The following is a 17,125-nucleotide window of genomic DNA, read 5'->3' on the forward strand; positions in this document are numbered from 1 at the left end:
TGAGAGTGATGAAGACGTGCTGTTCCCCTTCGCCTTCCCACAGCCATTGAGAGCACACAGGATGCAGCCATCTGCATATCGTGCCACTTATCGACAGCAGTGACGTCTGCGTCGTGGGCTGTAAGGTCACACTCCGGTCCGGCGCTGATGGAGACACTTAGCCTCTTGCGCACGTCTCCGATCAAGTCGTTCCCGCCACTGATCTCGGAACGTGTCTGTTGCGCCGTGGGTAAAGACCATACCGGGCCCTCAAGATGTAAAATCGTCACAGACTGGCAAAAACTGCATAATTTAGACTGTAACTACGCTGCGCAACAGAATTAAAGGATCAATTTTTGGAAACCCTGCAACTGTCTCGCATTCCAACGCATAATTTTTACATCTTTGCTGAAAAGTGCCAACAACTTCCCTCTGCAATGGTGCAAAAGCGTTGCGCCCTGCGACGTCACCCTTGTGCTCGACGATGCTTGAGACAGCAAGTTGTCGATACGAGCGTAAAAAGGCCAAAGCTGAGAAGTTCTTGTGATTTGTAAAGTGAGTTAGTGATATGACACCAAATTTCACCACAATTCCGCCCGACACGACCGTAGACGTGTCACACAATAGGAACGTCGTCATATATTTCACACCGCTACGCTCAGCATTGACATCGCGTGAGAAAAATATTTTCAGACACATAGCTGCTCAGAATTGTAACAAAAAGGCCTCAGAAAGTAGCATAAAGGGCATCATTGAAACCAGCCCTTTTCCTCTGACGCTGATCCCCGCTCATTTCTGGGTGGTATCGATAGTTCACAGTGCAGCGAGCAAAAGGACGATATTGTTGATAACCTTCGGCACTTTTGACACATCATGGACGGTTCAGTCCATCTTGACAGACATCATGGGGCTGACTGAATGTGATCTCATCCCTTTGGAGTGCAGTGCAACCACAAGTTTTGCTCTTGTTTATAGGGTGGAACTACAGGGACCGTTGAAAACAATTCGACGAAACTTGAGCGTGGTCTAAAGCGGCAAAGGATCTTGACGCTTTTTCAGAGCTTTTGTTTCACACCATCATGTTGCATGATCACAGTGGATTGCGACATTGACACTTGCGACATTGGAACACGCGTGAATAAAACGGTGTAGGGTCCCTCTAAGATCCTTCAGTTCCGCAAAACCATTGGTAACATCCACCCACATTTACTGAGTACTTTAAAAATGTGCCTTTACAGAGAAAATTGGTGAAATACTCCTAGGTACCTGCACGCAAACAACAGCCCTCAAAAATGCCTCAAGTGGTAGCCTACTTACAGGCACCTCGACCTACTTTGTAGATTCTCTCTGTAGAGATACATTTTTAAAATTCTTAATATACATGGGCATGTGCCACAGAGGGTTTTGCCAAATTGGGGTATCTTAAGGAAATATTCTGCCATTTCATTCTTGCATGTGTCTGTGTCACACCCCTCTATGATCACGCCACAAGAGGGTGTGAAATAGCAGCACTGAAAAACTTTAGAGACCCTTTGCTGCATCTGATAACATTCAAATTTCGTCGAATGGTTTTAAAAGATCCCAAAAGTGGTTCCAACTTCTAAACGAGGGCAAAAATTGGGATTGTACTGCATCGTAAAGAGGTGCAATCACTTTGAATGTGCATAGAGAAGTGCTGAAACATCAGAGGGCATCGGCAGTGGCAAAGGTTGTGGAGAACGTCGTCCTCGCTGCATTGCGAACTGTCGTTATCGACCACAAAATTCGTGGGAGTCAACACTCTAAGGAAAGTGATGGTTGGTTTCATTGAGGCCCTTTATGCCATCCACTACGGTCTTTTCGTTTCGATTATGAACGGCGGTCTGTCTGAAATGTTTTCCCCAACCACCCACAAGAAACCGTCGTAGTTTTCTCGTTGAGCGTTCCGATCTGACATCCATTGCAGAGGCGTCAAAAGAAGGGGTTAAATGTGGGTAAGAGGGACTATGACGACATTTCTGTCTTGTGACGTCCACGGTGGCCGTAGGCAATATTGTGGTGAAATTTGGTGACAATGTGACATTATTAACGCACTTCATGCATCACATGAGCTTCTGAGATCTGGCCCTTTTTTCGTAATTGTCATCACCACATTGTTTCTGCATCATCAAGCCTGGGTCGATGTCGGCGACGCCATACTTTTGCGCCATTGCAGAGGAAGGTTGTGGCTATGATTAAGCCATATTTCAGAGGCTTATGCATTGGAATGGGGAACATTTACGTGTTTTCGAAGAATTCTGTTGCGCATTGTGTATTTCTTTGTGAGTGTCTCGAGCTTGTTTCGGCAAAAGTAAACTAAAAGCCTGTAAGTCCTGGATTCAATCCCATACCGGTGCTGAGATTTTTTCAACTAAGATGATTTTCACGTTTGGCAGTTCTCTGTGCAAGAGAAGAAAAGGAAATTTACAATGCGTTTCGTATTCCAAGTTCAATAATCGTCCTAAGACTTGCTGGGTGGGGCCGTGGTGGTCTAGCGGTTCTAGGCGCTCAGTCCGGAACCGCGCGACTGCTACGGTCGCAGGTTCGAATCCTGCCTCGGGCATGGATGTGTGTGATGTTCTTAGGTTAGTTAGGTTTAAGTAGTTCTAAGTTCTAGGGGACTGATGACCACAGATGTTAAGTCCCATAGTGCTCAGAGCCATTTGAACCATTTTTGAACTTGCTGGGTGGTCCGGGACTCACGTCGGAAATTACCTGTCAAGTGAATCTGCAATCAAATGAACTTATCAACTCCAAAAGGACCACAGAGTATGGCATCACAATGGTTAACAAATCCACACCTGGCTTTCCAGGTAGTGATTTACCATGTTTTTCTTAAATCCAATTGGCACATGGAATGAAAACAATAGTGAAAGCAAGTGTAATTCACTACACTATAATTGTACACAGTTAGACAATTTAAATGCGCTAGAAGGAACCACTACAGATCTCCTGGGCCAAATATCTCACGAAATAAGCATCAAACGAAAAAACTACAAAGTACGAAACTTGTCTAGCTTGAAGGGGGAAACCAGATGGCGCTATGGTTGGCCTGTTAGATGGCGCTGCCATAGGTCAAACGGATATCAACTGCGTTTCTTTAATTAGGAACCCACATTTTTTATTTCATATTCGTGTAGAAAGAAATATGAATGTTTTAATTGGCCCACTTTTTTCCCTTCGTGATAGAGGGCGCTGTAATAGTTACACACATATGGCTCACAATTTTAGACGAACAGTTGGTAAGAGGTAGGTTTTTTAAATTAAAATACAGAACGTAGGTACGTTTGAACATTTTTATTTCTGTTGTTCCAATGTGATACATGTACTTTTGTGAACTTATCATTTCGGAGAACGCATGCTGTTACAGTGTGATTACCTGTAAATACCACATTAACGCAATTAATGCTCAAAATGATGTCCGTCAACCTCAATGCATCTGGCAATACGACATTCCTCTCAACAGCGAGTAGTTCGCCTTCCGTAATGTTCGCACATGCATTGACAATGCGCTGACGCATGTTGTCAGGCGTTGTCGGTGGATCACGATAGCAAATATCCTTTAATTTTCCCCACAGAAATAAATCGGGGGACGTCAGATCCGGCGAACGTGCGGGCCATGGTATAGTGCTTTGACGACCAATCCACCTGTCATGAAATATGCTATTCAATACTGCTTCAACCGCACGGGAGCTATGTGCCGTACATCCATTATGTTGGAAGTACATCGTCATTCTGTCATGCAGTGAAACATCTTGTAGTAACATCGGTAGAACATTACGTAGAAAATCAGCATACGTTGCACCATTGAGATTGCCATCTATAAAATGGCGGCCAATTATCCTTCCGCCCATAATGCCGCACCATAAATTAACCCGCCAAGGTCGCTGATGTTCCACTTGTCGCAGCCATTGTGGATTTTCCGTTGCCCAATAGTGCAGATTATGCCGGTTTACGTTACCGCTGTTGGTGAATGACGCTTCGTCGCTAAATAGAACGCGTGCAAAAAATCTGTCATCGTCCCGTAATTTCTCTTGTGCCCAGTGGCAGAACTGCACACGACGTTCAGAGTCGTCGGCATGCAATTCCTGGTACATAGAAATATGGTACGGGTGCAATCGATGTTGATTTAGCATTCTCAACACCGACGTTTTTGAGATCCCCGATTCTCGCGCAATTTGTCTGCTACTGATGTGCGGATTAGCCGTAACAGCAGCCAAAACACCTACTTGGGCATCATCATTTGTTGCAGGTCGTGGTTGACGTTTCACATGTGTCTGAACACTTCCTGTTTCCTTAAATAACGTAACTATCCGACGAACGTTCCGGACACTTGGATGATGTCGTCCAGGATACCGAGCAGCATACATAGCACATGCCCGTTTGGCATTTTGATCACAATAGCCATACATTAACACGATATCGACCTTTTCCGCAATTGGTAATCGGGGCATTTTAACACGGGTAATGTATCACGAAGCAAATACCGTCCTCACTGGAGGAATGTTACGTGATACCACGTACTTATACGTTTGTGACTATTACAGCGCCATCTATCACAAAGCGAAAAAAATGATCCAACTAAACATATTTCTTTACGTACAATACGAATATGTAATAAAAAATGGGGGTCCTATTTAAAAAAACGCCGTTGATATCCGTTTGACCTATGGCAGCGCTATCTAGCGGGCCAACCATAGCTCCATATGGTTTCCCCCTTCAAGCTGGACGAGTTTCGTTCTTTGTAGTTTTTTCATTTGATGCTTATTTCGTGAGATATTTGGCGCGGTCACTATCAATGGACCACCCGTATATATATAATTAGTTTGTAGACTACTGATGGTATGTAGTATGAATAACTGAAACATGTTTGATTAAAAACAGAAAATTGATTTGCTCTTATCTACAAGATAAGCATAACCGAAGAGGCAGCTGAGGAAAAATGGCTGTAAATATTAACAATATTACTCCCGTAAATCATTCGAGGAAAACGCAAAGGTGATTTCTTGAACAAGGGCACAGCCGATTTCCATCGCCATTTTAGCACAATCCGAGATCGCGCGCAATCGCTAATGGCTTCAACGTGACCTTCCGACTGTACTGTATAGCTCATACTAATCTTTAAGCTGGCAAGAGAGTTGTGTTTGTGTTCTAACTACTAAACAGCAAGTAGGTAAATAAAATAAAGGAAGCCTACACAACATCGAAATTGGTGATAATATTAATGTCACCACTGTTGTTGTTCGGAATATTGCGAAATATATACGCCAGTCCGTTGGTTTGTATTGTGCCTGTCGACGATTTTCTCCAATGTTTCCCCTCACAACCAAACAGCTACGTACGAAGTACAAAACTCGAGTGAAAATTAGAAATATACTTTTCGAGAATATGCGTACAAATGATACCATTATTAATAGCCGGCCCTTGTGACCGAGCGGTTCTAGTCGTTTCAGCCCGGAACCGCGCTGCTGCAATGGTCGCAGGTTCGAATCCTGCCTCGGGCATGGATGTGTGTGATGTCCTTAGGTTATTTAGGTTTAAGTAGTTCTAAGTCTAGGGGACTGATGACCTCAGATGTTAAGTCTCATAGTCCTTAGAGCCATTTGAACCATTATTAATACAAATTATGCGCAGTGACATTTCTGAGCATGAAGATCTATCTTCAGTTCTGCAGTCACTGAAATGAATTAAACGTTCCCGTCATTTTCTAAGTACTGCCGTATTTCTTAACACGAAGACATTTTGGATTGTCCATGTGCGATAAATAAAGATGTAAGAATATTAAGACTAGACAATCCAACGGGCAGTACATATCAACAAGATGAAGCACAGGAAACACAAATATAAACGGTATTGCATTAATGCAAAAGCTCTTAGCAAACGAAAGGGAGGAAATTAGGGTTTACTGTTCTAAGGACATGGATATGAATTACTTGTTCAATCTGTTAAGGAGGGAAAGGAAGTCAACGTGGCTTTGATTATGAGGCTATCGATCGAGTGATTAACTCAACGACGAAAAACTTGAATCAGTGTGCTTAGTGAGATGGGGGCATTAATTCAGCTACTTCAGACTACGAGTCCTGTGTCTTTATCATTACTCTATATCGCTTAAAAAAGTTCGTAACATTTGCTTGCCGCACTAACAGTTCTTATTTGGGCGAGTGTCAGCATGTATACATTTCCCTTGATTATTTATTGCTCTATTTCATGTGGGAAGAAATCTGCTTGTTCGAAGTTGGAAGCGTTCTACAAGCCAAATTTGAGAAGTATTTTCAGTATCGAACAAGTTTCCTCACAGACTGCTCGATAGATGTTGCAGAAGGTACGGTATGAGTGCTTAAGATCAGAAGAGTGTGTGTAATGCAGAACAGATCCCAATAAAATTTCTGAATAGCTGCGTTTGTTGTGACAGCAGCGCACGAACATGCATTAACACTCAGCACAACCTTCTTGGATATTTTTCTTCTCGGACTCTGGGAAGCCATCTGAGGTGTTGGCAATGCCAGAAACTGCGGTTGCATTTCTGCAAAGCAGTTCGTGGTACACGAAGCGTTCTTTACCCACCAGACGTACGACATGGTATTTTCTGTATGTGTGATATCTACACCAGTATTCCAGATGTGAGCCAAAGGTTATTTGGCGGAAGATACATATTAAAGTAACTGCTAACATTACCCCCTCCCCTAACCCTTCCCAGTCACATTCACCAATGACGCGTTTCTTTAATTGTGACACCATATACCATAGCCTCCGGAGAAAAAAGAGTATAAATTAAATTATCGATACACAGCAATGAAAGAGATATATGCGCTCTCAGAATAGTAATGTGTAGTATCTTTGTCATTTGGTACAAAAGGGATGAACGTTTTTTGTTTCATTGTCTTCTTGGTTGTGTTGTCCTAGCCGACGGACGCTTATTGTTCACGGTCTGGAACTAATACAATTATCTGTAGTAATACTAGTAATATTTTGAATATATATAGAAATAATCATTCAAGATTGTGTTTTTGTCAGTAGCAAGTACCTTTCCTGCCCATGATTTAGTTACGTAATAATTAAATGTTACCCTGGCCATTTTGTTTGGGCTCATTGTTGTTGCGACGCCATTAATAATAAAAATGATATATGCTATTTTAGTAGTCATTTAATGCTAAAAGTATTTTAAAAAATCTCGATAAATACAAAACGGCGTCTTGTAATATTTTCCAATTCATTTTTGGCCAGAGGTACAGTTTTATTAAGAGTAATTTCTCTAAATGTGTACGCTGCCATTGCACATATGCAGCTATTCTGGAGCATCAAGCCTCACAGAAAAAATAATTAAGCACTGTGTTTAATTGCCTTATCGTGTAATATTAAAGAAAGATTTTTTTAAACCATCGTGAGTAAGACGGATGTCACGTTGGAATGCGTATGATATTTCTGGCGATGGCGCCCAGAGAAAATTTAGCCGTGGCTTTTAACAAACATAAAAGAGGATTTTTAACAAAACATTTAATTCAATTATCAGAATATTCTCAATCATTCAAAAAAAGTTACGCGATAATCAGTCATTAAGCGATGTGCATAAAGAAGAAAATACAGCATTCCGTGTCTCGTCTTGAAACGCCGAAATTTCAAAACTCTCTCTCTGATGCACAGTTTCTTCATTGAAGGTATACCATCGATGTTTGTTGAGTATTTTCTCTATATTTTTGTGCTCACTAAACGAATGTGTCACCAGTCAAGTCTATTTACTTAGTAGCTCCAATATTTCTCCCTTTAATACTACTTTCGGAACGGGTCTAGAGTGAAATATACAACACTAGGTCGAATTAGGTTGCTGTAAGCTATCTCACTCGTGGATGGATAATACTTATTAAGGTTTTCGTTAGACCTCAACCACAAGTGCCATACGGTATTTGGTTAGACATAACTTACTTTTTTATATTGATGCACACAGAGGGATTTGCGTCACCAGTAAAAATTCAAAAGAGAAGCGGTCAGTATTCCACGGCAAAATGCTCACGAGGAGCCTGTGTTCCCAAGTGTTCGCTGATTTTTGTCGTGTTCTCTTAAGATGGACGGTACTCAGTATCAGGCTTTTGAGCCTATCTCGCCCAATGCGATTGTCGCACGGTAGTAAACAGTTCTCGTGTTGTAACTCTTCAGGCTTTCCCGGCGATCTAATGACATCTTGGGTTGTTGGGTGTTCTGCCGGATATCAGCGTCGTACTTGCACGATATTTCGGTCACGTAGCTCGTAACCTTCATCAGGTGCGACCTGAGACTCAGTCCCGTAGTGCTCAGAGCCATTTGAACCATTTTTGAGTCTGTAATATTCATATGAGAGAAAATGACTCTTAAATGCTATCAAACGCTGGTAACCGGAAACAGTCTTCTTTCTAATAGCTGGAGCGCTTTCAGACACATTTTTACTGTGGCGCACCTGAGACAGCCTATTAAATCGGAGGCCCTGGCTGGCGTCCTACCGCCCTCGAGCCTGTAATCTGATCGTGCTCCGCTAACCTGCCTTACAAACACGGGCGACGCAATCGGAAGGGGCCCGCACTGCTGGGCTTGCGGCTTACGCCCTGCTCCCTCCGTATATCTAATTAGGCACGCAGCCGCGGCCGCGCCGGGGTCGTTATCCTTGCACCGCTCCGTACGGCTTCCGCCAACCGCACACATGCGTTCCCCGTAATCTCCCAGGCGTTGCCGTCTCGTGCTTGATAGGAGTCGAATTTTCGGGCATCCGGCTACGCCGTTCCGTTTAACGAGCACGATATACATCGCCGATTCATCTGTGGGTGCCAGGTGCAAGAATTGCTGAATGGAAAGTATTCGCCAAAAACAAGACAATGTAAAATTGTAGGTTTAACGCTTACGCTAACAGATAATGGGAAAGTTTCGCCACATAGCAAACGTGCAATGAGTATGAAAAGGAGAAAATAAGATCAAAATTAGAAAAAAATGCTTCACTTTTAATAACTTCGAGAAAGCATATTCAGAAATTGCAGTGTAGGCTATTTTCAGGGATCATCAGTCTTTCGACTGCCAACGTCTGCATCTGAGAAAAACGCTTGAACTCGGCGTCCTGAGTTGTTTGCTGGATGTATTCCAATCTCTTACTTTCAACTATACGGGAACCAGCCAAGTTTTAATGTATACTTATTCGAGCTTTCACCCATCTTCAGTTGGCTTAATACTTATCAGATAGCAGCACATCAAAAATATCAGCTGGAATTCGGACGCTGCAGCTGCTCTGCGCGGAATAACAATTTAACTACTACAATTCGTGCGGTATAAGAGTTACAATGTATTGGGTTGGTGCATAAGTTCGTAGCATTTTTTCCATCAGTTTTATAAGTACAACAGATACACATAGAGAGATTTTAGTGATAATAATGTATTCTCCGTCTTCGTCTTCAGGCCACAAGTGGCCCATCGGGACCATCCGACCGCCGTATCATCCTCAGCTGAGGATGTGGATAGGAGGGGTGTGTGGTCAGCACACCGCTCTCCCGGTCGTTATGATGGTTTTCTTTGACCGGAGTCGCTACTATTCGGTCGAGTAGCTCCTCGATTGGCACCACGAGGCTGAGTGCACCCCGAAAAATGGCAACAGCGCATGGCGGCCCGGATGGTCACCCATCCAAATGCCGGCCACGCCCGACAGCGCTTAACTTCAGTGATCTGACGGGAACCGGTGTACCCACTGTGGCATGGCCGTTGCCCGTTAATGTATTCTGCTTCACTGTTTACAACAGCCTGCCAACGTTGGGGTAAATTTTAGATTCCGCGACTGTACGATACATGTGATTTTGAGGCGAAGAACTCGTCGAGCCATGTTTGGAGCGCATTTCCATCCGGTATGGAATTTCCATGAAGGTTGCTCCATAAAGAGCGGCAAAGGTGAAAACCTGAGAACAAGATCAGGTGAATATGGTGGGTGCAGAATGACTTCCCAACCCAAATGCTGTATAGTGTTTTTTGTCAGTCTAGCAGAATGCGGGCGGTCGTTATCGTGGAGTGGCATCAATGCACGCAGTCTTCCTGGTTGTTGTTCTTGGACTACGTTCCCAAGAAGTCTCAGTCGTTGACAATAAATGTCAACACTGATGGTTGCACCTCGGGGAAGCAAGTCGTACTGCGCTACACCGTCACTGTTACACCAGATGCATAACATTATCTTTTGTGGGTGTGCACAGGTCTTTGTGCGGTGAGTTACTGCTTTGTTTGGGCTCAATCATTCCCCGTCACCAGCAACGATAGAGGATAAGAATGGTCGGTGTTGTTCACTAGCCAATTGATGACGAGCTAGCAGATATGCTACCCGCTGATTTCTGTGATTTAGGCTTAGAGCCGATTTTTGATCCTTCCCCACGCACGCACATATCGTTCGATGATGAAATGTTCACAGTTCATCACATTTGTTAGTTCTCGAGCACATTATTGAGGATCAATATGGATTAATGCATTTAAATGATCTTCATCAAACTCCCAAGGGATTCCTGAACGTCGAAGGTCACTAATGTCAAAACGATGCTCCATAAAACCAGAAAACCAGTTTGTTGCCGTGCTCTGTCCAATGGCCTTATCCCCATACACGGCGCAAACGTTTCTGGTAGCCTCCGCTGCTGTCACTCCTCTATAGAACTCAAACACAAGAAAACGTCGGAAATGTTCCAATTTCTCCACTTGGCACTCCATTTTCTAGCGTCCACAGCTCCACACATATCTCCAAATAACAAAGTGACAATATGTAAACTGAAATAGCAACAGTGAACTACAAATAAAAAATGACAATGGATAAATAAATCCATAGAAACTGGAATACCAACAAACAAAACAAAAACAGTAGCAACATATGCGCCAATCTAATATTACTCTTTCGATGCACTTACTTCCTATTCTGCTTGTTGTTGCTCACATTTTTGTCTTTATTCATTATAAATGTCACTAGTGTAGGTCAAATTTATTAACTGTGGGTAAAATGTCATTTTTTATATAAAAGGCACATTAATATTTTTGTATTATTCAATATACTTTCACTACTGCATTTAGTAAGTAATCATTCACAGTACTCGGTACATTGCATATAGGGTAAGCAATTTCAGTTTTTCAGCTATCAGGAGCTCAGATTAAAAATATTTAATGTATACACTCGGCTTACTTCAGCAGTAGTTTCAGAATCTGTATATAAAATGGACCTTTGACCACAGACATAAATTTCCAATGTAATCAAACATATAGTGTGCAACACGTCCGATACTTCCCTGTTTTTGTGCTACATATAAAGAAAAACTGCCTGTGCCACGCTTATATTGTAAATGTACAACTCGTGAAGTGTAGTAGTTACACAAAATTTTGCACAGGGCAACTGCAGCATCAAACTGCAATAGCTGTTCTCCATTATGTGCTAACTGAACACCGATATATGTATTGCACCAATTGAAGGTCGGTGAAAGCCATTAACGCCTATCGGTGTAAATAAAAACACATAAAAAGTGGCTGGCAGGTGTACTTCTTAAAGTAATGTAATCCACAGCCATGGAGCTCAATAACCAATAAAGTGGGTAAATTCATTCCAATCTACGTTTTCTGGTAAGTGGCTGACGCTACAGATCTTTATTTATGGATATATACAGTACAATCAGATACAAATTTTCCACATTCACATACACATTTACCTTTAATCCAGATAAATACCGATTCATTAGGATTGAGTTTTCTTTTGTTACGTGTATACAATACAAGTGGAGAGGTAGAATCATAAGCAGATTTACCAAAGTCTTTATTAGCAATTTCAAACATATGGTAGGTACGATAGGCAATTACATTTCTATCATTAAAACTTTCAAGTCCCATGATGTCTAAACATATGTCCTGTCATCCTGCCCCTTCTTCTTATCTATGTTTTCCATTTGCTCCTCTCACCGCTTCTGAGAAGAACCTCCACATTCCTTATCAGTCGACATAATTTTCAGCATCCTCGTGTAATACCACATAACAAACGTTCCGATTCTCGTTTTTTCCTGTTTCCCAATGTAGTCATTGATTCACTACCGTCCATTGCTGTGCTCCAAACGAACATCCGTTTTGCGTCGGAATAAGTCTTCCATTTTGTTATGACAGAAAAATGTGATCTTTGTATCATATTTCAGAAGAATTTTGCTTATGCAGTCTGTAACTCTACATCTACATCTACATCTATACTCCGCGAGCCACCTTACGGTGTGTGGCGGAGGGTACTTATTGTACCACTATCTGATCCCCCCCTCCCCTGTTCCATTCACGAATTGTGCGTGGGAAGAACGACTGCTTGTAAGTCTCCGTATTTGCTCTAATTTCTCGGATCTTTTCGTTGTGATCATTACGCGAGATATATGTGGACGGTAGTAATATGTTGCCCATCTCTTCCCGGAATGTGCTCTCTCGTAATTTCGATAATAAACCTCTCCGTATTGCGTAACGCCTTTCTTGAAGTGTCCGCCACTGGAGCTTGTTCAGCATCTCCGTAACGCTCTCGCGCTGACTAAATGTCCCCATGACGAATCGCGCTGCTTTTCGCTGGATCATGTCTATCTCTTCTATTAATCCAACCTGGTAAGGGTCCCATACTGATGAGCAATACTCAAGATCGGACGAACAAGCGTTTTGTAAGCTACTTCTTTCGTCGATGAGTCACATTTTCTTAGAATTCTTCCTATGAATCTCAACCTGGCGCCTGCTTTTCCCACTATTTGTTTTATGTGATCATTCCACTTCAGATCGCTCCGGATAGTAACTCCTAAGTATTTTACGGTCGTTACCGCTTCCAATGATTTACCACCTATGGCATAATCGTACTGGAATGGGTTTCTGCCCCTATGTATGCGCATTATATTACATTTATCTACGTTTAGGGAAAGCTGCCAGCTGTCGCACCATGCGTTAATCCTCTGCAGGTCCTCCTGGAGTACGCACGAGTCTTCTGATGTTGCTACTTTCTTGTAGACAACCGTGTCATCTGCAAATAGCCTCACGGAGCTACCGATGTTGTCAACTAAGTCATTTATGTATATTGTAAACAATAAAGGTCCTATCACGCTTCCCTGCGGTACTCCCGAAATTACCTCTACATCTGCAGATTTTGAACCGTTAAGAAAGACATGTTGTGTTCTTTCTTCTAGGAAATCCTGAATCCAATCACAAACCTGGTCCGATATTCCGTAAGCTCGTATTTTTTTCACTAAACGTAAGTGCGGAATGGTATCAAATGCCTTCCTGAAGTCCAGGAATACGGCATCAATCTGCTCGCCAGTGTCTACGGCACTGTGAATTTCTTGGGCAAATAGGGCGAGCTGAGTTTCACATGATCTCTGTTTGCGGAATCCATGTTGGTTATGATGAAGGAGATTTGTATTATCTAAGAACGTCATAATACGAGAACACAAAACATGTTCCATTATTCTACAACAGATTGACGTAAGCGAAATAGGCCTATAATTATTCGCATCTGATTTATGACCCTTCTTGAAAATGGGAACGACCTGCGCTTTCTTCCAGTCGCTAGGTACTTTACGTTCTTCCAGCGATCTACGATAAATTGCTGATAGAAAGGGGGCAAGTTCTTTAGCATAATCACTGTAGAATCTTAAGGGTATCTCGTCTGGTCCGGATGCTTTTCCGCTACTAAGTGATAGCAGTTGTTTTTCAATTCCGATATCGTTTATTTCAATATTTTCCATTTTGGCGTCCGTGCGACGGCTGAAGTCAGGGACCGTGTTACGATTTTCCGCAGTGAAACAGTTTCGGAACACTGAATTCAGTATTTCTGCCTTTCTTCGGTCGTCCTCTGTTTCGGTGCCATCGTGGTCAACGAGTGACTGAATAGGGGATTTAGATCCGCTTACCGATTTTACATATGACCAAAACTTTTTAGGGTTCTTGTTTAGATTGTTTGCCAATGTTTTATGTTCGAATTCGTTGAATGCTTCTCTCATTGCTCTCTTTACGCTCTTTTTCGCTTCGTTCAGCTTTTCCTTATCAGCTATGATTCGACTACTCTTAAACCTATGATGAAGCTTTCTTTGTTTCCGTAGTACCTTTCGTACATGATTGTTATACCACGGTGGATCTTTCCCCTCGCTTTGGACCTTAGTCGGTACGAACTTATCTAAGGCGTACTGGACGATGTTTCTGAATTTTTTCCATTTTTGTTCCACATCCTCTTCCTCAGAAATGAACGTTTGATGGTGGTCACTCAGATATTCTGCGATTTGTGCCCTATCACTCTTGTTAAGCAAATATATTTTCCTTCCTTTCTTGGCATTTCTTATTACACTTGTAGTCATTGATGCAACCACTGACTTATGATCACTGATACCCTCTTCTACATTCACGGAGTCGAAAAGTTCCGGTCTATTTGTTGCTATGAGGTCTAAAACGTTAGCTTCACGAGTTGGTTCTCTAACTATCTGCTCGAAGTAATTCTCGGACAAGGCAGTCAGGATAATGTCACAAGAGTCTCTGTCCCTGGCTCCAGTTCTGATTGTGTGACTATCCCATTCTATACCTGGTAGATTGAAGTCTCCCCCTATTACAATAGTATGATCACGAAACTTCTTCACGACGTTCTGCAGGTTCTCTCTGAGGCGCTCAACTACTACGGTTGCTGATGCAGGTGGTCTATAGAAGCATCCGACTATCATATCTGACCCACCTTTGATACTTAACTTAACCCAGATTATTTCACATTCGCATTCGCTAATAACTTCACTGGATATTATTGAATTCTTTACTGCTATAAATACTCCTCCACCATTGGCGTTTATCCTATCCTTGCGGTATATATTCCATTCTGTGTCTAGGATTTCGTTACTGTTCACTTACGGTTTTAACCAACTTTCCGTTCCTAATACTATATATGCGCACTATTTCCTTCAATAAGAGATACTAATTCAGGAACCTTGCCCTGGATACTCCTGCAGTTTACCAATATTACGTTAACTTTTCCTGTTTTTGGTCTCTGAGGACGGACGTTCTTTATCAACGATGATAATGTCCTCTCTGGTAAGCCGTCAGGTATTTTATCGTTTCGCCCAAGGGGGGGTCCCTCTAACCTAAAAAACCCCCGTGTGCACGCCACACGTACTCTGCTACCCTAGTAGCTGCTTCCGGTGTGTAGTGCACGCCTGACCTGTCTAGGGGGGCCCTACAGTTCTCCACCCAATAACGGAGGTCGATGAATTTGCAACCATTATAGTCGCAGAGTCGTCTGAGCCTCTGGTTTAGACCCTCCACACGGCTCCAAACCAGAGGACCGCGATCGACTCTGGGCACTATGCTGCAGATATTAAGCTCAGCTTGCAATCCGCGTGCGATGCTGGTTGTCTTCACCAAATCAGCCAGCCGCCGGAAGGAACCAAGGATGGCCTCAGAACCCAAGCGGCAGGCGTCATTCGTTCCGACATGTGCTACTATCTGCAGCCGGTCACACCCAGTGCGTTCAATAGCTGCCGGAAGGGCCTCCTCCACATTACGGACGAGACCCCCCGGCAAGCACACCGAGTGCACACTGGCATTCTTCCCCGACCTACCCGCTATTTTCCTGAGGGGCTCCATAACCCGCCTAACGTTGGAGCTCCCTATAACTAATAGGCCCGCCCTCTGTGACTGTCGGGACCTTGCCGGAGAATCGGCCACTGGCCCAACAGGCGAGGCATCCTGTGGTGGCTCGGAACCGATGTCATCACCACTAGGAAGCACCCCGTACCTGTTGGAAAGGGGTAAGGCAGCTGCCACGCGGCCAGATCCCACCTTCGCCTTTCGGCCAGGCACGCGCGAGCCCACCACTGTCCGCCATTCACCCTGGAGTGATGGCTGACCGGTAAGATGCTCACTGCCGGAAGACGCAGCGACATCAGGGGTTCCATGTGATTCCAAGGCCACCGAAGTAGGCATAGGTCTCACCACAGTTGCCCCAACGCCACTACCAGCCGACGCCTGCGCCTCGAGCTCGATGAGCCTAACAGACAAAGCCTCCACCTGCCCCCGAAGAGTGGCCAATTCTCCTTGCGTCCGCTCACAACAACCACAGTCCCTACACATGACTATGTTTACCCTACTCTATACGGCGACAAATTGCCAAGATAATCTTCTGATGAGCTACTCTGATAATCAAGAAACACTCACTGAAATACGAGACGCGAAAACTACGCTAGGTTTTCCCAGAAAAACTATTTAAAAGCTAAGCGCAGCAAATAAGTACAAAAACGCTTTATACAAACAGTACTCGTTGCTGCTGGTGCTCTCGCTCTGGCTGTCACAAGACAACTGCTGATTCAAGTGACTAGTGGCTAACGGCCGCGAAACAAACAAAAGACGGTTTTAGGGCGCTTTCTGTTCTAAACGATCAAGAAAACACTAAGAAATCTGACACGAAAACTACGTAAAGTTTTATCAAGAACTGTTAGTTACTATGCAGAGCAGATAAACACAAATAGAATCCCTTCCTTAGTGGAAGGTCGTAAACAAAATGCAAAATAAACGCTTTATACAAACAGTACTCGCTGCTGCTGGTGCTCTCGCTCTGGCTGTCACAAGACAACGGACGGCAACCTTACAGAGTGAGAAGACAGTTCCTTGTACTTATTAGCATAACTTGCCATTCTTTTGAAGGCTCTTTCTATGGGCAAACCACTATAACCGTTGGCCTTGAGTATTTCCTTTAAGAAATTCAGTCCCGATTCCAAGCTGTTAATGTCACTGATACGAAAGACCGCTAAGACGTTCCATACAGCTGCACGTTATCTAGTTGCCAGACACATACGTCATGCATCTCTGAGGTCGTGCAGGCAATGACCTCTTCGCGTGATACCGTGTCGAGGACATACTCCCTGATGACGGGGGTCACAATTAACTATTGCGATTTGTAACACCAGATAAAGGGCCATAGTGCACCAATCCATTCGCTAGTTACGTGCTGGACAATAAATCATCCATGCGCAGCCGCAGCATTTACAGTACCCATCTCCTCGCTGTGGAGTTAGAAAATCACCGCCTTGCTCACCGAACGTCACAGCATCGAAGATTACCATGCAAGGAGAAGCACATCCGTTGGACGCTTGAAGGGTGGAAGAAGGTCATCTGGACTGATGAGTCG

General features: G+C 43.5%; 1 protein-coding gene and 1 pseudogene across 2 annotated transcripts in view; one reads left to right on the top strand and one right to left on the bottom strand.

The window, feature by feature from the left end:
* LOC124794680 (uncharacterized protein ZK1073.1) overlaps positions 1–17,125 on the top strand; it is a 611,492-nt gene that overhangs the window by 233,089 nt on the left and 361,278 nt on the right. The window lies entirely within an intron of this gene.
* Positions 9,596–9,713, bottom strand: LOC124796729 (annotated as a pseudogene).

The sequence above is a fragment of the Schistocerca piceifrons genome, chromosome 4, assembly GCF_021461385.2.
Source record: "Schistocerca piceifrons isolate TAMUIC-IGC-003096 chromosome 4, iqSchPice1.1, whole genome shotgun sequence".
Classification (NCBI taxonomy): Eukaryota; Metazoa; Arthropoda; class Insecta; order Orthoptera; family Acrididae; genus Schistocerca; species Schistocerca piceifrons.